We start from the raw sequence: 27,259 nt of genomic DNA, 5'->3' as shown, positions 1-27,259 counted from the left end.
AGATTCTGAGGGGGATTGACAGGATAGATGCTGAGAGGCTGTTTCCCCTGGCTGGAGAGTCTAGAACTAAGGGGCACAGTCACAGGATAAGAGGTCGGCATTTAAGACTGAGATGAGGAGGAATTTCTTCACTCAGACGGTTGTGAATCTTTGGAATGCTCTGCCCCAGAGGGCTGTGGATGCGGAATCGTTGAGTATATTCAAGGCTGAGATCGATAGATTTTTGGACTCTAGGGGAATCAAGGGATATGGAGATCGGGTGGGAAAGTGGAGTTGAGGTCGAAGATCAGCCATGATCTTATTGAATGGCGGAGCAGGCTCTGCTGCTCCTAATTCTTATGTTCTTACACTTTACATGCTTTGAAATAAATCCCTTTGTTTCAGATACAAAAAGGGCAATACCACTGTTGCCACCAACCCCATCCCGCACCACCCCCCAACTCTTTAAAAATTACCTCTAAAAAGTTCAGCAGATTCAGGGCGGTGTCCTAGGCCCAACCATCTTTATTGCTTCATCAATGACCTTCCCTCCATCATAAGGTCAGAAGTGGGGATGTTCGCTGATGGCTGCACAGTGTTCAGTGCCATTTGCAACTCCTCAGATAATGAAGCGGTCCATGCCCACATGCAGCAAGATAAGTGGCAGGTAACATTCACGCCACACAAGTGCCAGGCAATGATTATCTCAAAAAAAAGTGAGCGTCTAACCACCGCCCCTTGACATGCACCAGCATTACCATCAATATCTTGGGAGTCACCAGTGACTAAAAACTTAACTGGACCAGCCACATAAATACTGTGGCAACAAGAGCAGGTCTGAGGCTGGGTATTCTGCGGCGTGTGTCTCACCTCCTGACTCCCCAAAGCCTTTCCACCATCTACAAGGCACAAGTTAGGAGTGTGATGGAATACTCTCCACTTGCCTGGATGAGTGCAGCTCCAACAACACTCAAGAAGCTCGACACCATCCAAGACAAAGCAGCCCGCTTGATTGGCACCCCATCCACCACTTTAAAACGTTTACTCACAGTGTTATCATGTGTACCATCTACAAGATGCACTGCAGCAATTCACCAAGGCTTCTTCGGCAGCACCTAGGGCAGCCAGTGCATGGGAACACCACCACCTCCAAGTTCCCCTCCAAGTCACACACACCATCCTGATTTGGAAATATATCGGCCGTTCCTTCACCGTCGCTGGGTCGAAATCCTGGAACTCCCTCTGTAACAGCACTGTGGGAGTACCTTCACCACACGGACTGCAGCGGTTCAAGAAGGCGGCTCACCACCACCTTCTCAAGGGCAATTAGGGATGGCTAATAAATGCTGGCCTTGCCAGCGACGCCCACATCCCAGGAACGAATAAAAAAAGATGCCATACCAGATTCTCCAGTGATTTGAATGCCATCACTCATCCCAAAGTTAGAATCTCCCACCACAATAGAGAATGAGCTGATAATGCTCAGTTTCTGAATGAAAAAGAAGTCTCCCTGATTATGAGGACACATGAATGGAGCAGACAGTATCAATAATGAAAGTACTCTGAGGGCAGAAAGACCAGGCTATCACAAACCACTCTCCCAACAACTTATATTCCTAATCCTCTCTCAAATATCTTGCATCTTTTTCATTAATTTGCGTCAACTATTTAGTACAACAGCTACGTTGGAAAATTGAGCACTCAATAAGTAATGCAACTGAGGACCATCAGTGCTTGAAAGTACAAATGTTCTGGCTAAGGAATAGTGAGCCCAATTGAGTACTCTCACAAAATGCTCAGATATATAACGAGGTGTCAACCAATCATCCTTTTCTGTACGTCAGCAGCAATGAATAGCTTCCCACTGGAGTGTGTGCCTAAGCTACAAAGTCAGTAGCTCAAACAGTAGCAGATCCTAGTACTTTCACATATTTGTATATACACACATATACACACACACACAAAATCATTGCACCTATTTTTGTTCCAGAGACTGAGGGCAGTAGGCCAACTGAAAGACAACACCAATTGACTTGTCTGTACTTAGTTCCCCAGTACAGCACGAGCAGTTGTCAATTAATATTACTTTGTTAATATCAACAATGTGAACTCAAGTGAAAATAAAAAACTATCAAACTCCCCACTTCTTGTCATTAAATTGATTGAAAACAAACACCACAAATGTGTTACGACGCATAGAAACACAAAGGAAGATAACTGGGTCAAACAGGAACATGCTGAGAGCATGCCAGACCTTATAGATTATGTTACATCTGTCCTGTATATCAACAGAGTGTTTGTACTGGACCATGTATGACATCTATCAGTAGAACAGGTTCCAGCAGAGATTTCCCATCTGTCCCAGTCTCTGAGTGAAAGGCTCGTTTCACTTTCTCTGAGGTGAATGTAACCACATTGCATGCATAGATTAGCTTGGATGTCTAAAAAGCAGAGCTCATATCTTAGCCTATGGCAATCATCAGTGCTAATAAAATTAATGCTAGCTGGCAGAACAGAGAATTCCACACGGCGACTGATGAAAATCTCATCAGCACCTTTGCAGGGAAATGAAAAATACACCCCCCAACACAGGAAGCCTCAAAAGCAAGGAACTGTGTCGCGCTCTTTAGAGATGTGGAGAACAGCCACGGCTCAAAGGCATTATAGAACGTAGAACCATAAGCCGACCTGTGTATAAGTAACTTTCCCCGTAACAGGGTTAAAGGGTACCGAGCTTGGAAGAGAGGAAGGGAGGGAGGAAGAAAGAAAGAAAAACCTACATTTAGATAGTGCCTTTAACGATCACTGGACGCCCTAAAGCGCTTTACAGCCAATTAAGTACTTTTTGAAGTGTAATCACTGTTGTAATATAGGAAACGCGGCAGCCAATCTGCACACAGCAAGCTCCCACACACAGCAATATGATAATGACCAGATAATCGGTTCTAATGGTGTTGACTGAAGGATAAATATTGGCCAGGATACCAGGGATAATCGCCCTGCTCTCCTTCGAAATAGTGCCGCGGGATCTTTTACATCCACCTGAGAGGGCAGACGGGGCCTCGGTTTTAACGTCTCATCTGAAAGACGGCACCTCCGACAGTGCAGCGCTCCCTCAGCACTGCACTGGGAGGGTCAGCCTAGATTCTTGTGCTCAAGTCTCTGGAGTGGGCCTTTGAGAGATAATGCAGTCTTGTGAATTACCGGTTTCAATTTCACTGCAGCACAGAAAACAATAGCAATGACCACACAGAAGAAAAAAAGATCTATTATAATTCTGGAGCGGTATTCAATATCAGATCAAGTCATCGTTGTCTGGTTCCAGCTAACTATTTGACAAAAGCCATCCACTGTCTGCCTTGAGCATCAGTAGTAGTTGAGGACAAATGTCCAAATGCACCTAAAATCAATTAGCCATCAAATTCTGACCCTTAATTCCAAACTATCGGTGGCATTTTAATTGCAGCCACCATGGGCAGGTGTTACTAAAGATATTGACAGTGAGCGTCGCACAATAAACTTTATTGGCAACTTGTGTCTGATTGCAGTACTGAAGCTGAATAAAGAGGAATGGGTAAGGCTGTGTGTAGTGAGCAGATCATTATCGCCGTAAATTTATACAGTTCTTCTGGATTCTCCCGCCCCCCTGCCCTATAAACTGCAGACATGGCAGTTTTAAAAAAAAAAATCAAGGACATTTAATTTTTGACAAGTAAAACATTCAAATGTTTCTATGTGTGATGAAGCAGCTCATTTTCGTTTTCCGTACATCCATTCTGTCAGATTAATGGGCAGGAGCCTCTGTCAATGACCATAAAAGATTTTTGTAACTAGGGGCCATTTGGAAGATGGATTTCCTCCCCCCGCCTTCAAATTTTTCCACTTTTCTTTGAACGCCTTTTTGAATGGTTTGTACAATATCTTCTTATAGTGATCCACAACTGCAGCTGAGCAAATACATTAAAGAGAAGCCTTTTCTAAACAGGAAAGAACTTTTAGGACAATTAAAACCACTACGCCTCCTAGTGGCCGATGCTGTTAATGTCCTCAGACAAAAAAAAATGTACAACAAAAGCATGGCTTTTCACCAAAGGTAAAATAATCCTTATTTCAGCAATAACAACAGAAAACGCTGGAAAAACTCAGCAGGCCAGGCAACATCCGTGGAGAGAGAAACAGAGTTAACGTTTCAGGTCGAAGACCCTTCGTCAGAACTGGAAAAAAGCAGGAAATTAAACAGATTTAAAAGCAAGATAGCAAAATACTGCAGATGCTGGAAATCCGAAATAATCCGGTCGCCTGTCATTTTAATTCACCGCCCCATTCCCACTCGGACCTCACCGTCCTCGGCCTCTTGCATTGTTCCACGGAAGCTCACTGTAAGCTCGAGGAACAGCACCTCATCTTCCGATTAGGCACTTTACAGCCTTCCGGACTCAATATCGAGTTCAACAATTTCAGATCATAACCTCGGCCCCTATTACATTTTTACTTATATTTTTTATCCACACCTTTGTTTTGGCCCTTTCCCATTTTTTTTTCTCTCCCACATGGCAGCTGTCTCTCATTCTGCCAGCGCAGTTCACACCTAATCTAGAGCCGTCATTTGTCTCTCCACTAGTCCTATCACCATCTCAGCTCGTTTTGAATACCTCTGAATGTCTCTTCACTTCTCTCATCCCCATTTCCCAGCCCCCAAACTGGCCTTTTAATCAGTTTAATTTCCTGTGTTTTTTCAGTCCTGACGAAGGGTTTCGACCTGAAACGTTGACTCTATTTCTCTCTCCACGGATGTTGCCTGGCCTGCTGAGTTTTTCCAGCATTTTCTGTTATTTTTTCGGATTTCCAGCATCCGCAGTATTTTGCTATCATTCTTCATAGCTCTCTCATTGAAAAGAAAACCACATCCAATGGCTATTTGTAACAGAAACCAAGTTAGAAGGGGTCTGCTTCATTGCCATATCAGCATCCCAGAACTGAACAACAACAACTTGTATTTATAAAGCCCTCGAACGTTGCAAAATGTCCCAAGGTGCTGCACAAGAGCATTATCAATCAAAATATGACACTGGGCCAAAGAAGGACAGATGACCAAAAGCTACGTCAAAGAGGTAGGTTTTAAGGAGCGACGTAAGGCCGAGAGGTTTAGAGAGGGATCTCCAGAGCTTAGGGCCCAGGCAGCTTAAAGCACAGCCGCCAACGCTGAAAGGATTAAAATCAGGGATGCGCAAGATGCCAGAATTGAGGAGCGCAGAGATCTCAGAAGCTTGGAGGGCTGGAGGAGGTTACAGAGATTGGGAGGGGCGAGGCCGTGGAGACCCCACTTATTGAATGTTTCAAAGTCTGTTCTACATGGTTTGTTCTTGCTAATACTCCTGAAACATTTTTTAAAAAATCATTTCAGAAGTACTGTCGCACTTTGATAGATTGCACAGTTAATAAAGTGGAGTCTGATGGAGTTCGAAGAAAACTGCCCTGCAGGAAATAATACGATTCACCATTTTAACTCCCACACACAGTGGCTATCAATAAACAACAAGCAGTTTTTGCTTTAGAAACTTTCAGAACCAAATTATTTTCAAGTTTACATAGATGATTGTATGGCACCAGCTGCACCATACAGTTTATTCATTCTTCTACCACAAACAAACTCAGTTCCACTGAGCAAAGAGGACATAATTTGGTTTTACTGCTGGTGGTTGCATGAGGGTCCAAAAATTCCTGATCACGGCTGCCAACCATGCAGAGCAGAGTCCCTTTGTACAGTGTTTGGTTGAGTCAAAGAAAGACTCGCATATTTGTTGCATAACTGCTTCCAAGACTAGGGCCATCATCGGAACGGGTTACAGATCGGGGAGTCATGGTTTACAGAAAATAAGCCCAAGGCATCAAACCCTTGAGCATCGAAGATGCAAGTGAGTTTTGTTGTCCATGTCAAGAGTGCCTCACGATTCATGGTCCACCGCTAAACAGAGGTAATACAAGAGCAAAATACTGCGGCTGCTGGAATAACAACAGAAAATGCTGGAAACACTCAGCAGGCCAGGCAGCATCCGTGGAGAGAGAAACAGAGTTAACGTTTCAGGTCTGGGACCCTTCATCAGAACTGGAAAAAGCTGGAGATGTAACAGATATTAAGCAGGTGCAGAGGCAGGGAGAGGGGGGTGGGGTGACGTGGGAGGGGAGGAAGGAACTGAAGGAATATTGTGTGCTGAGGTAGGAGGCAGGAAAGATAAAATGTTGCCAATGGGGATGGCAAAATTATACAGCATGAAAATTGGGGGCAGGGGTTATAGTCTGAAGTTGTTGTTGAACTCAATGTTGAGTCCGGCAGGCTGTAAAGTGCCTAATCGAAAGATGAGGTGCTGTTCCTCGAGCTTACATTGAGCTTCACTGGAACAGTGTAAGAGGCCAAGGACGGAGAGATCAGAGTGGGAGTGAAGCGGAGAATTAAAGTGACAGGCGACCGGAAGCTCGGGGTCACCCTTACGGACTGAACGGAGGTGTTCCGCAAAGCGGTCGCCCAATCTGCGTTTGGTCTCCCCAATGTAGAGGAGACCGCATCGTGAGCAGCTAATACAGTATACTAAATTGCAAGAAGTACAAGTAAATGGCTGTTTCACCTGGAAGGGGTGTTTGGGGCCCTGGACAGTGGGAAGGGAGGAGGTAAACAGAGGTATTGGACTATAGCACATGCCTTTGCTTGAAATATTATATTAGCTGGCTTTTGTGCTTGATCTTAAAAAATTGTTGTGGCATCCTACGTATTGCAGCACTTGGATTGCTGGCTGGTTGATAATGATCTGTGGGAGGCCACAGCCATCAGGAGCTCAGCCTGGGACTGTGGAATCTTTCATTCATGTCGTACAGTTCTACAAAATGTAACTGGAGCAGAGGGCACAGGGAGGAAGGAAGGCCTGAGAGTGGGAGAACAGAGCGAACGATACACAGATGCACACAGCAAGTGAACAGATCAGGGGAAAGGGACAAAGAGAGATCAGAAAGAAAGAGTTAACCGTCAGGTGGCAGGCCAGCAGGGGGGAGAGTTGTGAAAGAGTTTCAACAAACGTCAGACACGTAAACCACCAAGCACAAGCCACCAGCGTAAATCTCACAAGTGGTCAAATTCACAATGTCCAGCAACCTTAACAAATTTGGAGGAAAATTTTATATACGTGAAATTAGAAAATATGCATGGATGCCTTAGGTTCATCATGTATTCTGTGAATCGCAGCAGTCAAAACCAAAATGAAAGCTAAGGGGCTGGTTTGTGGCATATAACGTGATCGAGTGCAGGCCACAATAAACAATGAGTACACTAAAGTTTGACTTGCATATGTTCCGGGCACTGAACCATTTTATACATAGAAATAAGACTTTGGGCGCGATATTTGGCAGTGCCCATTACGTTTTAACTTTTTGAAAAGTTAGCGCCCGGCGAAATCCATGGAAAAATGTTGCAAAATTCTGAGTTTGCGCCCCAGGAGTGAAGCGGGCAGTAAATGAGGCACGGATGGTCTCAGTGGCGCGCTGCAGGGGCACTATTGCCAGAGCGTTACCCAATCTCAGCTGACTGGCATTCAGCAATCAGCCTTCAAGCCTTGACTCGAGCTTATTCCAGCTCTTAAAGGGGAGGTCATTTCAAGCTGCACCTGCTCATTGTCAGCATTGCTGCTCCTGCGTGCGAGCTCTCAGCTACTGAGACAGCTCTGTGCCATGGCTGCTGCAAGGGAGAGGGGCTACTCGATTCAGCGACGTGGAATTGGGGACATTGGTGGGGGCAGTGGAGAGAAGGAGGGAATCGCTGTTCCCTTCATCTGGCAGGAGGCCATCGCCACAGATATTCAGGGACATCTGGCGAGAATGTGGCCGAGGAGGTGTCGGCCAGCACTGTCATACACCGAACCCTTACACAGCGTCGGAAGAAATCCAACGACCTCAGTCGGGTGGTGGAGGTGAGTACATGCTTGCAGACCTCCTACATACCAGCTCTGAACCTCTGTCTGTGCACACTGTGCAAACCACCACTTCCCCACCACTCAACCACCGAGCATCTGCAGCTACTCAAACTCACATCCTCATCTCACGCCTTGCCTACACTCAAAGCTATTCAACCACGGCATAGCTGGCCTGTCACTCACACAAGTTCCTTTCTTTTGCAGGCCAAGATGGCACATAATATGAGGGAGCAACAGCAGACTGAGGGGGGGGGGAACTTCAACTGCGAGACCTCTCTGACCTTGAGGAGTGAGTGCTGAGGCTCATTGGCCCGCAGGTGGTGGGCGCTGTGGCCGGCGGAGACATTGACCCAGCTGGGCACAACAACGGTATCTTTATCCCCCCTCCTTTTCTCATCCCACTTCCCCGTCAAAGCAGAAGCATTTAAAATTTTCACCTCCTGATACTGTCTGCCTTCCTTGCTCCCTACCTGCCCCCTCTGCCCTCACCTTAACGCGAGTCTTGTGCCATTTATGCTTTCTGATAATCTCCCAGCAGCTGTGGTGCCTGTACCTGAGCCCCCCCAACACACTCAGGAGGGAGAGGAGGAGGAGGAGGAGGAGCAACCAAGCACTGCGTCACTGCATTTCTCACCCACAGACACCAGCTCAGAGACTGGCACTACACGTTCCTTAGAGGTTAGCTTTGCACAGGGGCCTACACTGGGTGATGTACCAGGGACGAGCGGGCTGCAGCAAGGCCAGGGGGAAAGGGAACCCCGGGAGCCATCTCCCCTGGAGGGAAAGTTTGCGCGCAAGTTCTGCCGCACAGGACTAAGATGAGGACCTCGATGGGGAGGCTTTTAGAAGAACGGTGATGGCCATGCACTCCGAGATGATAGGTACAATGGCAAGGGTGCCCAAGAGCCTCTCAGCAGTGGTAAGGAGCGTGGAGGAGTCCACCTCCAGCATTGCACAGAGCACTGCGTGCACCATGGAGCCCATCATTGCCAGTCTGCAGATGATGGTGGACTCCCAGAGGGACCGTGCGGATCCAGACATCATGACACGTGTCATGGGCGATGTGTCAGCTTCCATTGCAGCACAGGTGGAAGCAACACAATGTCGTAGTGCTGTAATGCAGACAATGGTTGGTGGCATCAAAGCTCAGACTGCTCTCATCCAGTCTCAGCTGCATGCCACGCAACGTCTTGGTGCTGTCATGCAGTCTCAGCTGGATGCCACGCGTGCTGTGGAGACGGATTCATTGAATATATTCAAGGCGGAGATAGACAAATATATGAGCTACAGGGGAGTCAAGGGTTCTGAGGAGCAGGCGAGAAAGTGGAGTTGAGGCCAAGATCAGATCAGCCATGATCTTATTGAATGGTGGAGCAGGCTCGAGGGGCCAAATGGCCTACTCCTGCTCCTATTTCTTATGTTCTTAAGTGCTCTGACTGCTGCCATCGCCGCTGGGTCCACCACAGTCCACCGGGGAGCTCACGGTGTCCCAGCGGCCCACCGATCTGTGCTGCAGCAGATTGGTGGGGATGCTGAGGGCCTGGGGCAGTGTCAGTAGGTCGGTGGAGCAGGAACCTGCTGTCCTCTCTTCAGGATGACAGCATCCCTGATCCCACCACTGCCACTCCGCCATTGCACTTGTCACTGCCTGTCATCCAGCCAGCCCCAACTGCCGCCGCCATCCTGAGGTGGTGCAGTCTACAGCCATGCCTTCCAGGCCCAGAGCTGGTCGAGGGCGTCCTGCAAGGCCATCTGAAGTCTCTAGCCCTCATGCACAGCAGCCTTCCACCAGCCATAGGGGTCACACAGCATAGGAGCACTGGAATAGTTGAGCCAAAGAGGGGATATAAGGAAATGCACAAGAGTGATTCTTCAATAGATTGTTTGTTTATTATACAATCAAACATTATAACATAAATTTAAATTGGAAAGCTAAATGTTTACTGTTGTGTTTCATGTAACTAACTGGGCTTGGTTATGGAAGGCCATATTGATGTGGTCTTGGGGAAGTCCAGAGGAATGTGGTAGTGGGATGACATTCAGTTGAACCGAGCTGCTATGAGATGGTCGCGGACTGCCCTTGCATAATCCCTATTGACTGGATGCCTCCCTCCATCGCTGCTGCTCCTCCACGTCCTCCTCCTGCTCCTCCTCCTGAGGTGGTGCATCTATGCCTGGTGGCAATGGCTGTGCTCTCATAATAGCGAGGTTGTGCAGCATGCAGCAGACGACAACAAAGAAGGAGCCCCGATGAGGAGAGTACTGGAGGACTCCTCCTGAGCAGTCAAGGCAGTGGAACCGTTGTTTCAGCACTCCTATAGCCTGCTCAATCGTGCTCCTGGCAGCGGCATGACTGTCATTGTAGGAGTGCTGAGCAGGAGTGTTTGGGTTGCGTAGGGGAGTCATCAGCCAGGTGGAGATATCCCTCATCGCCGAGCAGCCGTCCTCGAGCTTGACGTGGTGGCTGGAAAAGATCTGGCACACCGGTCTGGCGTAGGATAAAGGCATCGTGGCTACTTCCAGGATATCGGTCATTGACAGTTAGGAATCTGCGTGTGTGGTCGCACACCAACTGAACATTCAGCAAGCGGTAGCATTTTCGGTTGTGGAATATCTCAGGATTGTTCTGAGGTGCCCGCAAGGCAACGTGGGTGCAGTCAATGGCGCCCTGCACTGTTGGGAAGCCTGCTATCCTGACAAGTCCGCATGCACGCTCGTGCTGCTTTTCTCTGATCAGAGGGAAGGAAATGTATTCCCTTCTCCTTCGATACAGTGCATCTGTGACATCTCGGATGGAGCGATGCACGGCATACTGGGAGATGTTGGAGATGTCTCTTGTTGCACAGTGGAATGATCTATTGGCTTAGAAGTTGAGTGCGATGGTCACCTTCGCTGCTACTGCGAGAGCCATCCTCACCCTGGTCTGAGGCTCGAGGTCTGGCTGGAGGAGGTGGCAGAGCTCTGTTACCACCTCCTTGCTGAAGTGCAGCCTTCGTAGACACTGCTCCTCAGTGAAATGGAGGTACGAGAACTGCTGCCGCAATACCCTGGGAGGGTAAGGTCTCCTGTTGCCAGCCTGTTGCGCCTTTTCCCTCTGGCCACATGTTGGTGTCTTTCTCCAGGCCCTTGTCCCTGCATATCTCCAGGCCCTTGTCCCTGCATATCTCCAGGCCTTTGTCCCTGCATATCTCCAGGCTTTTGTCCCTGCATACCTCCAGGCTTTTGTCCCTGCATATCTCCAGGCTTTTGTCCCTGCATATCTCCAGGCTTTTGTCCCTGCATATCTCCAGGCTTTTGTCCCTGCATATCTCCAGGCCCTTGTCCCTGCATATCTCCAGGCCTTTGTCCCTGCATATCTGCAGGCCTTTGTCCCTGCATATCTCCCACCTTTGTCCCTGCAGTGCTCTCCTCCCAAGAAGCCTCCGATGCTCACGATGGAGCAGGTAGTCGACTGCCAACAGAGCCCCCATTAAAGTGTATAAGCTGTTTTGGAAAGTATTCAGAGTTAAATACAGCAATTGTTAACACTCACGACAGCCCTTGGAGCTAAAATCGCAGCGATATGTTCAGCAGCTTGGCTGACAATGAGTTATGGCCGATAAAAAAGTTTCCCCAAGATGGCGCCTTTAAATAGTGCGCGCAGAGCAGACTCTCGACAGCTGATTCTGTCGCTGTTAGCGCCAGGCGGTAAAGTGAGGGGGCGCAGCTGAATTTTGCATCCGGGACGCTGTGCACGGCGATGACTTCATCATCACCAGGCACGGCCGAGCGGGGCGGTACCTACAGGAGCGGGGCGCTAACTCTTTGTACCTCTGCAAAAACCCGGCCCAATTTAGCGTGGGGCTCTAATATCAGCACGCCCAGGTGAAAACCCATTTGCGCCCCATGGAGGCGCTAACGGCAGGCGCAAAGCAGCCGAATTTCACGTCCTTTATGTTTTGCGCTATTTTAATTTTTATGTCACAACAGATTAGCGGTCGCTAGGAAAAAGTCCCTCAGCATATAATTCGAATGAGAGATCTGAGTGATGATCTTGTCAAGTGGCCTCGACTGAAACCAATTTTAGTTTTCACATTTTAAACCAGAAGTAGCTTTAATAAACTGTAAAAATTTACATTATTTAGGGAATCACTAAGTAGGAATAGAATTTGTTCAGCATTTAATTCCATCAAGATAACTTACAAGTCACAAAGAGGAACAGGATGGGAGGGGAATGCCTAAATATTCAACGTATTTAGTGAAATTCTCTGCTGGTAAGCAGTACTGTAGTTATTAAAACATTATATTCAATCAATATTTGTTAAAATGAGACACAAATTATATTTTTCTTATTTTTTTTAACAGCTGTCTCAGAATAATAGACGCTAAAACTGGCAATGTCAGGGATTAGAAGCTGAAAAAAATGACCATGTACTAAGGGCTACAGTATTTAATTTCACTTCCACTTTTAAATTCAAAGCTTATTATGTACAGTAACAGTGGAGTTTAATAAACTGGGTCACCGATAATTAAACACCTTGAATAATTTATCTCGTTGATCTCAGACCGCCTTATCCTTTGAAAACCGATCCACACTGACACCCTGAATAAAGCTGCCAAATAGCTGTACCAAGCCTAGAATGTAAGTGGATTTGCCTTCAATAACGTATGGAACACATGCTGGGTCGTGGAACCCTAACAAAAGCAGGACAACAACAATCTGTTCCTTTCATCGGAAGCCAGTATTAAAGTGAAGGTGCTGCTCCAAATCAAAAGCACAATCACTCATTCGCAAGCAGATGTCCTTCACACGGCAGGCAGTGGTTTATATCTAGTCATACGATCCCACTGCTGTGAAACATCTTTCCCTCCACTTTACCAAAAAATCCTAGCTGTTGCAATAATTTACCACATAGTTTAGCAGAATTAACTTCCCATCAGTGTAATTTTAACGCATTCATGGATGTGTATATATAAAGATACGCAACCGATTTATGTGGATAACAAATTGCAAAAGCACCCTTCAAAATGTGAGATGGAAAAAGGCATGTTAAATTGACACATATCTTAGGATCAAGGTGCATCTTTCCAGTAGAAACACCAGCAGTGATTCCCAGGAATCGGAACCTCAGTATAATTTATCAGCATATAAACCACATTTAAACAAACTGTCTGATGGGTAGTTATTTACCTATATTTAAATGTGCACATCAACTGCATTCCTTTACTTGACTTGAAACATTTCAGAGTTGTGTTGGCATTTGACCATAAGCAGATGGCAGCTGAATGAAGACTTGAGCAGAATTATTTTTAAGAACTTCACTCAAATACCTTCAAAATAACACTTCATGTCGAATGGAGCCTAGTGTTTTCAATGACAGCTTTTCAACAACACAATCTGTTGGTGAAAGGGTTAGACCTGAAGGCGCTCGTCACAGCATTTGTTGTGTTAACCATATGGAGCTCTGGTTTGTTCAGCAGGGCAAGGGTTAAGAGAATCAAACAGTGGGGGATTTTGTATTGAAAAGGATTACAGACCCAAACCAACTCTGTACAAGTATGAACATTTGGGCACTTCCGCTACCATACAGAGGCACATCCATGTACATTGGTGAGTGAGATAGATATTCCACCGTAAAGATCACGAAAGGATTGGGGCAACAGTGGGCAATTCTTTATTTATGAATTAGTTTTAATCTCTTTTAAAAAATCAGTGATAGGCATTCAAAGGATCAATAAAATCTCCTATACTGGGTAGCATGCTACAGGCATCATTTTCAGTAAATACAACAACTTATATATTTATATAGCGGCTTTAACGCAATAAAAAGTTCCAAGGCTCTTCACAGGAGCGTTATCAAAAAAAAAGACACCAAGCCATATAAGGAGATGTTAGGCCAGATGGCCAAAAACTTGGTCCAACAGGAAGGTTTTAAGCAGCGTCTTAAAGGAGGCTTCCAGAATTAATCATTTAATATACCACCTTCTTTTAATTCCTCAGTTTAAATCCCATTTGTATCCTTGAGGTATCTTGATTATTTGATAACCCCCTTAAATGTTACAATACAGGGACAAATTCTTATTCAAAAGCAAAATACTACAGATGCTGGAAATCTGAAATATAAACAGAAAATGCTGGAAATACTCAGCAGGTCAGGCAGCATCCGTGAGGAGAGAAACAGAGTTAAGGGGGGCAATTTTGCGGGACTGCCGGGAAAATGGCAGAATTTGGGGGCAGGTGGCAAACCCGCCTACGTGCCACCTTCCCAGGAGGCGTGTAGCCGTCCCGTGCTGGGTCCTGTCTCCTTGGAGGCGGGAAGGGATTATAGCCTATTAACTACAATAGCAAAATACTGCGGATGCTGGAAATCCGAAATAACAACAGAAAATGCTGGAAAAACTCAGCAGGCCAGGCAGCATCCGTGGAGAGAGAAACAGAGTTAACGTTTCAGGTCGAAGTTCTGACGAAAGGTCTTCGACCTGAAACGTTAACTCTGTTTCTCTCTCCACGGATGCTGCCTGGCCTGCTGAGTTTTTCCAGCGTTGTTATAGCCTATTAACACACAAGTGCGGGCTTCCCAAAGGCTCCAAAACCCGCCAGCTCAGCCAGGGGTCGGGGGGTGCAAAAGTGTGGTGTGAAGGTAAGTGATGGGTGCAAGAGTGTAGAGGTGAGTATCTGAGGTAAGTGCTAAGTGTTTTTAAAAGTGTACTTACCTTTGTTTCTTCATGCAGGCTTCAGTCGGTTTCTAAGCGGAGAGTCTCGCACCTCCGTGTTGCAGATGAGAGATGGCCGTTGCATTCTCAGATGCAACAAACATCTCATTTCTGTAAAAGATCTTGTATGCAAGACCTCATCAAACTGCAGAGAATGTCACTGTTTGACAGCTTCACAGATGAAACGTCATACGCTGGGCGGGCTTAACAAGGTCAATCAAGGGAAAATAGCGTGGGTTGGCCCCAAATCAATGGAGGCAGGACATCGACCCGACAAGCAGCAGTCCCGCCTCCAACGCGCCCCGAGTCACAAAATCGTCCCCAAGGTTTCAAACAGGTAGTAAGAGGAGGGGTGGGACCGATTAGGGACCAAAATGGTGCCCTATGCATGGAGGCAGAGGGCATGGCTGAGGTACTAAATGAGTACTTTGCATCTGTCTTTATCAAGGAAGAATATGCTGCTAAAATCATATTGAAACAGGAGGCAGTTGAGTTACTGGATGGGATAAAAATTGATACGGAGGAGGTACTAGAAAGGCTGGCTGTACTTAAAGTAGATAAGTCACCAGGACCGGATGGGATGCATCCTAAGATGTTGAGGGAAGTAAAGGTGGAAATTGCAGAGGCACTGGTCATAATCTTCCAATCCTCCTTGGATACAGGGCTGATGCCAGGGGACTTGAGAATTACAAATGTTACACCCTTGTTCAAAAAAGTCAGTTTAACCTCGGTAGCGGGGAAGCTTTTAGAAATGATAATCCAGGACAAAATTAACAGTCACTTGGACAAGTGTGGATTAATTTAGGAAAGCCAGCATGGATTTGTTAAAGGCAAATCATATTTAACTAACTTGATTGAGTTTTTTGATGAGGTAACAGAGAGGGTTGATGAGGGCAATGCAGTTGATGTGGTGTACATGGACTTCCAAAAGGCATTTGACAAAGTGCTACATAATAGGCTTGCCAGCAAAGTTGAAGCCCATGTAATAAAAGGGACAGTGGCAGCATCATTACGAAATTGGCTTAGTGACAGGAAACAGAGAGTAGTGATGAATGGTTGTTTTTTGGACTGGAGGAAGGTATACAGTGGTGTTCCCCAGGGGTCAGTACTAGGACCAATGCTTTTCTTGATATATATTAATGACTTAGACTTGGGTGTACAGGGCACAATTTCAAAATTTGCAGATGACACAAAACTTGGAAGTAAAGTGAACAGTGAGGAGGATAGTGATAGACTTCAAGAAGACAGACAGGCTGGTGGAATGGGCGGGCAGGTGGCAGATGAAGTTTAACACAGAAAAGTGCAAAGTGATAAATTTTGGTAGGAAGAACGAGGAGAGGCAATATAAACTAAAAGGTACAATTCTGAAGGGGGTGCATGAACAGAGAGACCTGGGGTTATATGTGCACAAATCATTGAAGGGGGCAGGGCAGGTTGAGAAAGCAGTAAAAAAAAAGCATACGGGATCCTGGGCTTCATAAATAGAGGCATAGAGTACAAAAACAAGGAAGTTTTGCTGAATCTTTATAAAACACAGGCTTGGCCACAACTGGAGTATTGTGTCCAATTCTGGGCAGCGCACTTTAGGAAGGATGTGAAGGCCTTAGAGAGGGTGCAGAAAAGATTTACGAGAATGGTTCCAGGGATGAGGGACTTCAGTTACGATGATAAACTGGAGAAGCTGGGGTTGTTCTCCTTAGCGCAGAGACAGTTGAGAGGAGATTTGATAGAGGTGTTCAAAATCATGAGGGGTCTGGACAGAGTAGATAGAGAGAAACTGTTCCCATTGACGAAAGGATCGAGAACCAGAGGACACAGATTTAAGGTGATTGGCAGAAGAAGCAAAGGCGACATGAGGAATAACTTTTTTACGCTGTGAGTTGTTATGATCTGGAATGCACTGCCTGAGAGGGTGGTGGAGGCAGATTCAATCATGGCTTTCAAAAGGGAATCGGATAAGTACCTGAAGGAAAAAAAATTGCAGGGCTACAGGGAAAGGGCAGGGGAGTGGGACTAGCTGAAGTGCTCTTGCAGAGAGCCGGCACGGGCTCGACGGGCCGAATGGCCTCCTTCTGTGCTGTAACCATTCTATGATTCTAGGTCGATGACCTTTTGTCAGAACTGGAAAAGTTAGAGATGCAACAGATTTTAAGCAAGTGCAGGGGTAGGAGAAGGGGAGAGGGGAGGAAAGAACAAAAGGGGAGGTCTGTGGTAGGGTGGAAGGCAGGAGAGATTAAATGACAAAAGGTATGACAGTACAAAGCAAAAGGAGATGCTAATGGATCAAGTAAAGAAGCAAAAGGTGAGTCTAGATGAGGTGTAAATGGGAATGGCAGATTCGTCAATAGCTGCCATGTGAAAAAATAGGGGCAGAGGTTATGGTCTGAAATTGTTGAACTCAATGTTGAGTCCAGAGGCTGTAAAGTGCCTATCTTATTGTTGCATTTGGCTTTTATACCATGCATATTTCTGGTTCTCTCTTTGCCCCTCTGACTGCCATTTTTAAAAAGATTTTTTGTATTATTTCCATTGGTTTCCCGTATCTTGCACGCTACAGGCTTTGTAGAATTTGTTTTCTTCATTATTTCATAACATCTCATCAATTCATTTAGGATCCTGTTTATTTCTTTGTGCTTGGTATATATTTATCCTGTGTGCTGAATAGTACTATTTAACAGTAATTCATCCATCATGCTCAGTAGTACTTCCTTAAAGGAATTCCATTCATCCTCAGCTGATAGTTTTTGTGAGTGCCACCCTAGAGTTGATTTGTTTAAAATCTATCCGGTTCCTTTGAAGCTGGAAGCCAAGGGACTATAGAAGGACCATAACTTTCTTTGGAAGGATGAGCCATGGAGGCCAAATGGCCTCCCTCATCTTTGTTACCCCACTACCAGTTCCAGTCTAAACTTACCTTACAATCAGTTCTAGCCTAATCACATGGTACAATTGTGAGCATCAATGGTCAGGGTTTTTTCATGTGTCACAGAATCACAGAAACCCCACAGTGCAGATAGAGGCCATTTCGGCCCATCGAGCCTGCACTGACACATATCCCACCCGCTCCCCGTAACCCCTACACCAACACATATCCCACCCTATCCCCGTAACCCCATGTATTTAATCCCCCTAACACTAAGGGTCAATTTATCATAGCCAATCAACCTAACCCGCACATCTTTGGACTGTGGGAGGAAACCGGAGCAAACCCACGCAAACACGGGGAGAATGTGCAAACTCCACACAGACAGTCACCCGAGGCCGGATTCCCCCATGCTAAACAAAAAGGAAAACAAATCACAAATAAAAATGTAAAGCAAAATTTATACATCATAAAAATAACACGCAATATATTAAAGATTAGCACGTTCCTGATTATATTTACAATACCACATCTGTTACTGCACTAAAACTGAAAACATATTCAACAAAAGCTGTTTTCCAACTTGAAAATATAAACAATATTAACGTTTATATTATTCCATCTGTATTTTTGTGCTGCAGGACGTACAGTTAAAGAAAAGAAAGATTTATATAGCACCTTTCATGACCTCAGGATATCCCAAAGAGCTTTATAGCCAGTGAAGAAGTACTTTTGAAGTGAAGTCACAGTTGTAATATAGGAAATGCGGCAGCAAATTTCATAGTAAGGTCCCACCAACAGCAATGTGATAATGACCAAATAATTTGTTTTAGTGATGTTGGTTGAGGGATAAATATTGGCCAGGAGAACTCCCCGGCTCTTCTTCAAATAGTGCCATGAGATTTTCTACATCCACCTCAGAGGGCAGGCGGGGCCTCGGTTTAACGTCTCAGCCACAAAACTAACACATCATCATTGGAAAAAGTCATAACCTTTAACTTTTCAAACATTGCACTCATACATTCAAAGTTTTTCCTGATATCTTCTTCCTGATTTTATCAGGCATTGCAGGTAACAATGAATGGGTCACAAAGCAGTACATGGAAATGGGAGTATTCATTTCACTACAGTGAAAATTCTAGTAGGGGCTCTTGAAAATGTAATGCCTTGTCTCCAAGATTTTATTTCCTGGATTCATTCTGCCCTGAGGTTTTGATCTCTCAACATAAGGGAAATGATTGTCTTTTTAAAAAGGAAAAATCCTCAAAATTTAACAGTTAAAAAAAATTGAGGATCAGGAAGAGGTTCAAATGCTCAGTGCTAAGTACACAATGTCATTCCTCCCCGTAACTTGCAACTTGGTGTAATAGCAAAACAAATTCAAGAATTACTGTGGATAATCATATATCTGCCTGACCTTTTATTTTGTTCAGACCCAAGCTTACTGTCCAAAATAAAATCCATTCCTACAGGCTAGTATCATCCAATCATAATTTAATTAATTAAAGCAGATTAGCTTAATGTTATGAATCAGAATTTTTTTTTACCATCCTTTGATACTGAAAAATCATGTCACTTATCTGATCCGATTATATATCTGCCTCTGCCACTGAAATTAGAAACTGACATATATTTAAGGTAAATTTAAAAAACTATCAACACTGGAGTACATCAACTACTTAAAACTGCACAGGGTGCCTCAGAAAGATACTTTACACACTTTCATCATAGCCCGGTGCCTCCGGGTTCAAGCCGCAGTGATAGCCCACACTAACATTTGGCCACAATAAGTGCATGTTTTGATACTTCTTGGCCACTGCAGTCGAAAGGGAAATTTCTATCTTGATGGGCAGGGGGGAATGGCAAAAATCTATCGGGAAGGGGACAACAACTTAACTGAGGATCCCCATTTTCCCCTTTTGCCGCAGTGCTTTATTGATCATTATTGTTTATTATCACTGGCACGGACAAGATGGGCCGAATGGCCTCCTTTTGTGCTGTAGATTTCTACGATTCTATGATTGAAAAAACAGTAACACGCAAATTGAAACCTATGCAAACTTCTTTCTCAATTGAAATAAATTGTGGGACTCGTCTAGAATGTTGTCATTCTCAGCCGGAGCTGGATTTTTGTCCCTATTTTCCTACTCGTTATTCTTTTTCAGTGGTAAATAGGTTACCTGTAAGCACAGTCAGGGAAACACATTTTAGACAGTGCAAGAGGGACTAATCAAAGGTCTGCTTCTCATCGCCCCTTTGAAAGATAATGTAGATTTGTAATTTACAGGAGGCTCAATTTTAAAACCACAAAACACAAGAGTTTTAAAAGAATCTTCCTTCCAATTTAGCTGTTGCATTGTGTTTGTGCACCAATGTGTCGTATTACAAAGTGGTTTAGTGCAGGTCACACTGTCAATTTACCACATAGCACATTTTAATTTCAGCCATACTGGCAGGGGCAGATGGGAAGTGGTAGCCAGGTACCCGCGCCCTGCCCCCACCCTTTAGAGAGAGACAAGGAAACAAAAGAATAAATAAAAAGGTGGGCAAATTACTTTACACTGCTCTTCCACACCTTCTAGTGGCCAGATCAGAAGTGGTTTCACAAACCAAGTTGCCTGCCCTTACTTGCAGCGGGGGATCTTCCAGGTTTTTACTAATTCAGAGTGACACTCGCTCAATTTTTAATTAAAATATTATCTATTTTAATATGTCCTCTTAAAGATAAACAGCGTTCCACATATTTAAATAGGTTTGAAATCTATCACTCTCGCTGATCGTGAATCCTACGATTATCTTACCAACATCTTCCTCGCCCATGTGTTCAAATCACTTGAAAATGATGCTGTCCATTGCTCATACTGTGCAATCTGACAAAAAACACACACAAAATGTATTCCCTGTGCACGAGGGCACTTAAATACAGGGGCAGTCTGAGTCCACAAAGTGTCTTTCACTGCACAGATTCACCAATTTAATGGCCAATTAATAGTTAACTAAGCAATCAATTATATACAGGAAAACCGTGCCCACATAAAGCTAACAATTAATTTCTAGAAATCACTTCTACTTTTTGGAATGTCATTTTGTAGAGTATGTGCAGCACAACATGAATGCTTCAATTTTCCCTTTTATTTTCACAGAAAGCCCAGAGGTTAGGTTTAATAAGGATCAATGGCAGTTTATCTGGGACACAGCTACTTCAGAATGTGCAAATTAAAACCAACACTTGAAAGAAATGGATTTAATTAAAAAATGTAGAGCCACAGGCTTTGTAAATTCAATTAAAGGATTTATGCAAAGGTTCAGTAGTTGTTTTTTTTTAAGTTACCGCCTATGTAATGAGATCTTCATATTTAAAATCAATAGGTAATCTGGGACAGAAGATGATTCCTTAAAAACATTTTAAAATCAATTTTAAAAATACAGGTTGAACCAAGGAGACATCATCCAACACGATGGTTCTGCTGCGTGAAATAACAGTGGTATCACAAGGTACAATGTTTTCATTGACACCCACTCTTGCAGGAAGTCGATCACTTTGGGACTGTATTGTGGCACTACTTCAAGGAACAGGGCAAGGTCACATTTTTCAGGTCACTAACATTCAAAGAATATTATTCAATAAAGCAACACTCTTTCTGTCATTTCCTTCGTACTTATGCCCCCTTCTTTATAATATTTCTTGTCTCAATTGCATCCAGTATAATCCTTCTCACCATATACAAAAAAGAAAAAGAAAGACTTTCACGACCACCGGACATCCCAATGGGCTTTACAACAAATTAATTACTTTTTGAAGTGCAGTCGCTGTTGTAATGTAGGAAACGCGGCAGCCAATTTGCGCACAGCAAGCTCCCACAAACAGCAATGTGATAATGACCAGATAATCTGTTTTTAGTGATGTTGATTGTGGGATAAATATTGGCCAGGACACCGGGGATAACGCCCCTGCTCTTCTTCGAAATAGTTGTAAACAAATGGGGAGAAAAACTGAAACAAAAAATTATAACCGTTGCCATATATACAAAATCTAAGGCCGTGATTTTGCAAATGGATGCGGCTTGGGAGAGGGTCAGCTGGTTTCCGGGTTCCAGTCCCACCCCCATCTGCATCCGGCCCACGGACCTGATTTTAAGTTGATTGGCCTTGTTAAGCCCACCCTACGGGCTTGCCGGCCAATTAAGAAGCCGCCGGTCAGATGACGTCATTTGATGACGCGTCATCTGCCAGTTTTCTTAAAGGGACCATGCACAATTTTTCTTTGACATTGAGGTACTGCAAACGCTGACAATCACTGTACAAAGGTGAGCTCTTGCACCCAGACTCTCCAATGACTCCCTCCATAGGCTAGAACAGATGGCAGCTACAGGTGAGGTTACAGGAGCGATCTGTCACTAGTGAGAGAGGTTCTCCCGATGAGGTGGGACTAGACAGCCAATTCAAAACTTGTTACCTACAGAAAAGTGTAAATGCATTAAAAATGATTTTCCCAACATTTTCTTACCTCTGAAACTCACTACTGCACCACTGGATCCTTCATACCACTTCTGTAGCTGTCATCAATGCAGGAACATTACAGCAGGCTCACAACATGCCACACTTGCCTGGCGTGGTGTCTGGACGTCGGGGAACCCGAGGCAGAAGCGGCAAAATTGAAAAAGAGCCTGTTAACAAGTATCAAGTACCTGTTAACAGGCAGGTAAGTGTCTATAATCCTCTTCCCGTCGCTAGGTGTCGGGTCCATGCGCTATTTGGGGACCCGATACTTGGGAAGATTGATTGGAGGCGGGTTGACGGTGGGTTTCCTACCCGCTGTCAATCTTTGTGATTTTGACAGCGGTCCCGCCTCCAAACCCGCACTCTGAGGACCGGCAAAATTCCAGCCACAGTCTTTACAAATGAAAGTCTGGAATCAATGAATTAAATAACATGGCTACAACAAAGAACTCTTATTTTTTCTCTTGCACTAACTGAACGCATGGCATTACACAAATATCATTCAGCTAGAAGATACGGAGGCTCAACCTCTTCAAATTTTACATGATCAGTTGGTGAGAAAGCAAACATTGTGTTAATATTCCTCATGTGGTCTCTCAAGGTTATACAGCAAATAACAATCTATGTACAGCAACCACCCTAATTAACAACCAAATGTTCAGCATTTATTTAATTGCTTTGAATTTATCTGACAGTATCATAACTTCATGCAATTATACCCAGCTAGAATTACATCCTTCGTGTAATGTTAGGGATTTTGTTACATTACACATACCTCAAATGTCGTACAATCAACGCACAGAGTTTAAACCTGAAAAATTCCAGTTAATTAGCATATGTTCCAATTATATGGATCCCATTTGTTGCTATCACATAACTCTCATAACAGTGGGCTATTGTTCTGGCTACCCTTGGATTAGCACTATATTAACTCAGTTTTACCAAAAAGAAAATGTGTGACTATATTTTTGTAACCGTAAGATACCAAATTAACATTCCAGGAAATCGACTCCTGCATTTTTACACTTGCCCCAGTTTCTGAAAAGTCTGTTTTGATTACAGCTGTGTGATGCCGTGGGACATTTTTCTACATTAAAGGGGCTATAAATGCAAGATGTTGTTGTAGAGGCAAATTTGAAATGTGTCCAATGCACACATCCCAATCAAAATTAAACACACAGAGTTCAAAATGAGATTAATCCCAGAAACAGCCGACATGAAACAGTTTGGGCTATATTCTGGTTGATAACTATTTATAACTTAACGTTCCCCAGCAATTTTTCTTTCCGTGCGCGGGCCCTTTAACTGGCAGCACAGCCCATTCAAATCTTCACGCATGCGTGGTTAGTCCCATTGAGAAGCTGGTGAGCAGCCTGTGCTGGTCCTCCAGACACTGCGCGGCCGTGCAGCTTAACAGTAACGTTGGTCTCATTATATTTAAAGAAAACAATTTTTTTGTGACCAGCTTTCCTATCCATTTTTCATGTCCATTTCCTGAAAGCTTTGTTCGACCACTAAGGGAAGTTGATAGCAAAGGAATTATTTTACCAAACCCAACAGATTAAGGGACCTGAACTATCATCAGTAGAGTCATTAACCCAACGTGCTTCAACCATCTTTATTCATTTCCACTGTGTATATGATAATTAAATCTCTTATAGCCTGTCAGATCTTCCAAGTCAATTTGTTCTCCCTCCCCTTGCCCCGCCCCTCCCCTCCCCTCCCCCCCAGCCCCCGGTGTCATCAGTACTCAATGTCAAAATAAAAACTTTCGAAAAATGAAAGTCGATAGACTTAAAGTAAACCCCAAAAGTATCTTAACATTAATCACAGTTCCAGTTAACGGTATTTTAAAAAAAGGGTCCTGATATTAAGACTTCCTGCAAATATTAAGTACAGCACAACATAATCTCCCATCAGTAAGTATCTGCATGCATACTGAGGATATATGCAACAAAACACAGTTTCTCTATCTACCAGAAGAGATTTTTTTTTCTTTTTAGTTTTTTATTACATATAAAATTAAATTTGATCCATTTCCAACTTGTATGACATTTCAATTCCCTTGATAAAAGAGCTGGAACATCAGGAAATTTTCCAGTTATAATGGCAAGAATTAGAATTTCAGCCCTTCAGCATGTACGTATTAACTTAAGTTACTGACTCCAAGTGCATAAAAACACGCATCGCTTCTCAAATGAAATGTCACACTTAAAACTAATTGAAATGAATTAATCAATTCCCCGCAGAATCAAGTGAAGTTAATATGTTAGAATGTACCCCATGATGGACCTGTTTCAGTCCGCTGCACTGTGCTGAACTCAATGTCTATGTTCTTGCAAGATTATTTTTTGCACTGAAGGAAGTGCACTGTGCAGTGGGAATAAAATAATTTTACAAAGTTTTGTACGGCTTTTTTTTTATTAATTTCGTCTTTTTTTGTTGTTGAAGGGTAATGTTGACTCAGAGTTACAACATATTATAAACCCCTGTAGTCATTAATTATGGCATCAGCTGGCTGACGAAGTTATGCAGAGCTCAGTGCTGTAGTTTTTAATTGCAGCAGGTGGACTGGAACTAAAATGAAGCAGAACTCCAGACTACTGCCTGAATTCAAAGTGAAAAGCAATTTCAGAGTGTAGGCAGAGTTCTCGCTCTTCAGAGAGGTGTTCTGTGGTACACTGGGAAATCACCACACTAAGTTCACTGAAAGGTTACCTTTTTTTTGCCCGGCGCATAGATCTTTGCAATCTGAAACTTTTTGAAATGTTTCCCGCACTTAGATTTCTCTATTTTTTTTCCTCACACTTCGCATCGCAGGCAAACACAAGAGCAAACGATATTGCTCAATCGAGGAATGAATTCCTCTGACAAAAAATGGTATTCTGTTCGTGTAAGTATGGTATTGAATATGTGCTGAGGCAGGATTGGAATAGATAAATGATCCAAAAGGAAGGCCGCAGCTAGGACAGCTGACGATGCTGTCAGGCCCTCTGGTGAGAACTCAGGGAGTGAGTTGGAAGGAGTGAGAATGCAGACGGTGCCCAGCTGGAACTAAGGAAATGGGTAGAAAAGTCCAGGAAAAGAAAAAGGAATTTTAGCTTATAGCCAAGAATCTCACCTTGTGCACAGAATGCAAACAACTTAATCATATGCAAATGAGGGGGCCGAACGCCTGTCTTCGGCCCCCCTCTTATTCCCCCCCCCCCGCTCTCTGGGAAAATGGGCATTGCAGAGCAGACGGAGCAGGAGTCGGACTCCAGGTTCAACAGTGGCCGCCAACAAACCTTTGAAGAATCGTTGCTGAGGAGTCATAGAAACATAGAAGATAGGAGCAGGAGTAGGCCATTCGGTCCCTCGAGCCTGCTCCGCCATTTAATGAGATCATGGCTGATCATCCAAATTCAGTACCCTGTCCCTGCTTTCTCCCCATATCCCTTGATCCCTTTAGCCTTAAGAAATATATCTAACTCCTTCTTGAATATAGGAGGAGGAGCGCTCCCTCAATGCCACTGTATCCCAATCACTCCCCCTGCCCGCTGCCGGGGCTTACCTACCGGATGCTGCCGGCGAGATTCATCTTTATAAAATGGGAGCGCTGTCTGTGGCAGCGCGACAAGTGCCGGCAGCTCGGCCAGATAATGTTCATGTTAATGAGGCCAATGGGTGGGCGGGCGCTTCTTACGGGACTAAAGCAACTTCCGCCCCACCATGTCTTGCAGCCAGAAGTGTAGAATATATAAGTCGGGATGATGTGGTTTTCATAAAACTTTAGTAAGGCCACAGTTGGAGTAGTGTGTGCAGTTTTGGGCTCCACACGAGCGGAAGGATGCCCAGGCAATAGAGAGGACACAGTGCAGCTTCACGAGGATGCTGTCTGATACGGGGAAATACAAATAGAATGAAAGATTTGATTTGAAAAATTGGGGCTGTTTTTTGTCACATCAGAGATTATTACTGGGAGGTTTGAGGTGTTTAAACTTATGAAGGGATGGGGCAAGTATAGATAGAAACACACAGTTTTCAGTGATTGAGAAGCTAGAATGCGGGGACGTAGATTTAAGATTAAGAGATAATGCCGTTGGATTGGAAAATTGCAAATGTCACTCCATTATTTAAGACAAGAGGGAGAAACCAGGAAACTACAGACCTGTCAGTTTAACGTCAGTTGCAAGGAATTTACCGGAATTTTATTGGGGACAGAGTGACGGAGCGTTTGTACAAGTATGATCTGATCAGAGAGAGTCCGCACAGAATCCAAAACCTTGAGGTCATAAATATAAGATAGTCACTAATAAATCCATTAGGGAATTCAGGAGAAACTTCTTCACCCAAAGTATGGTAAGAATGTAGAATGCTCTACCACAAGGAGTAGTTGAGGCAAATAGCATAGACGCATTTAAGGTGAAGTTAGAGAAGCACATAAGGAAGGAACAGAAGGATATGCTGACAGGGTTAGAGGAAGTAGGGTGGGCGCATGAACAGTGGCATAGACCAGTTAGGCCGAATGGCCTGTTTCTGTGCTGCGCACTCAATGTAACATTTAAGAATAGGTGGTTGAAGGAAATGGCAATAAAGGGATATGGGAACGGGGCACATGGGATTAGGACTGCTGCTCACGTGGAGAAGAAACACCAAAATAGGGCCAAATGGCCTGTTTCCGTGTTGTAATTTCTATATAATTCTATGTAATATGTTCCATGGCATCATTCCTTCTCTGGGGTAGGTAACATAGGGAAATATTTCAAACCTTGAGTGTAGCACAGTCTGCTGATGAGTAAGACACAAGTGGTGGCCAGCTACTCTAGTTTTAAGACACGAAAGTACAGCCTTACTAACATGTATGTGACGTAAGAAAACTACTAGGCACTTGGTCTAAGCATTAAACAAAGCTTTAATCAACTGTTTTACAACATGGAGGTCTAGTTGTGTCCTTCATTAGTTCCTGTTAAGAATGTCCTGCGCAAGCTGGGCCCGTGCCCGAGTATTTATACTCTCCCTGGACAGCGCCACCTGCAGGCCGCTCAGTTGATTCATGTCAGTATGTGCACCTTTTTTTCAAATTAATTCAACTCTCAGCCACTGCCATTGTAGGCCAAAAATATCACTAGAGGTTCTTGGGCTGAGAAGTTAACCTGCACAGTTCTAACATCTGTTTGCCATACTCGTTTTAACAAATAAACCATTACAAACGATCACGATATTTTCACAGCTAACAATGTATATATGCACAAGCATTTCCACGGTTATCAATGCATTGAAGTAC

At 44.2% G+C, this 27,259-nt stretch overlaps 1 protein-coding gene and 1 long non-coding RNA gene across 3 annotated transcripts in view; one reads left to right on the top strand and one right to left on the bottom strand.

Annotated features, from left to right (window-relative positions):
• The window catches only part of wwox (WW domain containing oxidoreductase), a 1,068,632-nt gene that overhangs the window by 570,699 nt on the left and 470,674 nt on the right, over window positions 1-27,259 (bottom strand). The window lies entirely within an intron of this gene.
• LOC147116712 (uncharacterized) lies at window positions 7,640-20,797 on the top strand. The gene is made up of 2 exons (XR_015078869.1): window positions 7,640-7,934; window positions 20,637-20,797. It is a non-coding gene; the product is annotated as an uncharacterized LOC147116712 (long non-coding RNA).

The sequence above is a fragment of the Somniosus microcephalus genome, chromosome 6 (assembly GCF_052327205.1).
Source record: "Somniosus microcephalus isolate GS21.2 chromosome 6, FLI_Smic_1.0, whole genome shotgun sequence".
Lineage (NCBI taxonomy): Eukaryota > Metazoa > Chordata > Chondrichthyes > Squaliformes > Somniosidae > Somniosus > Somniosus microcephalus.
This window is presented reverse-complemented; position numbering and strand designations above follow the sequence as displayed.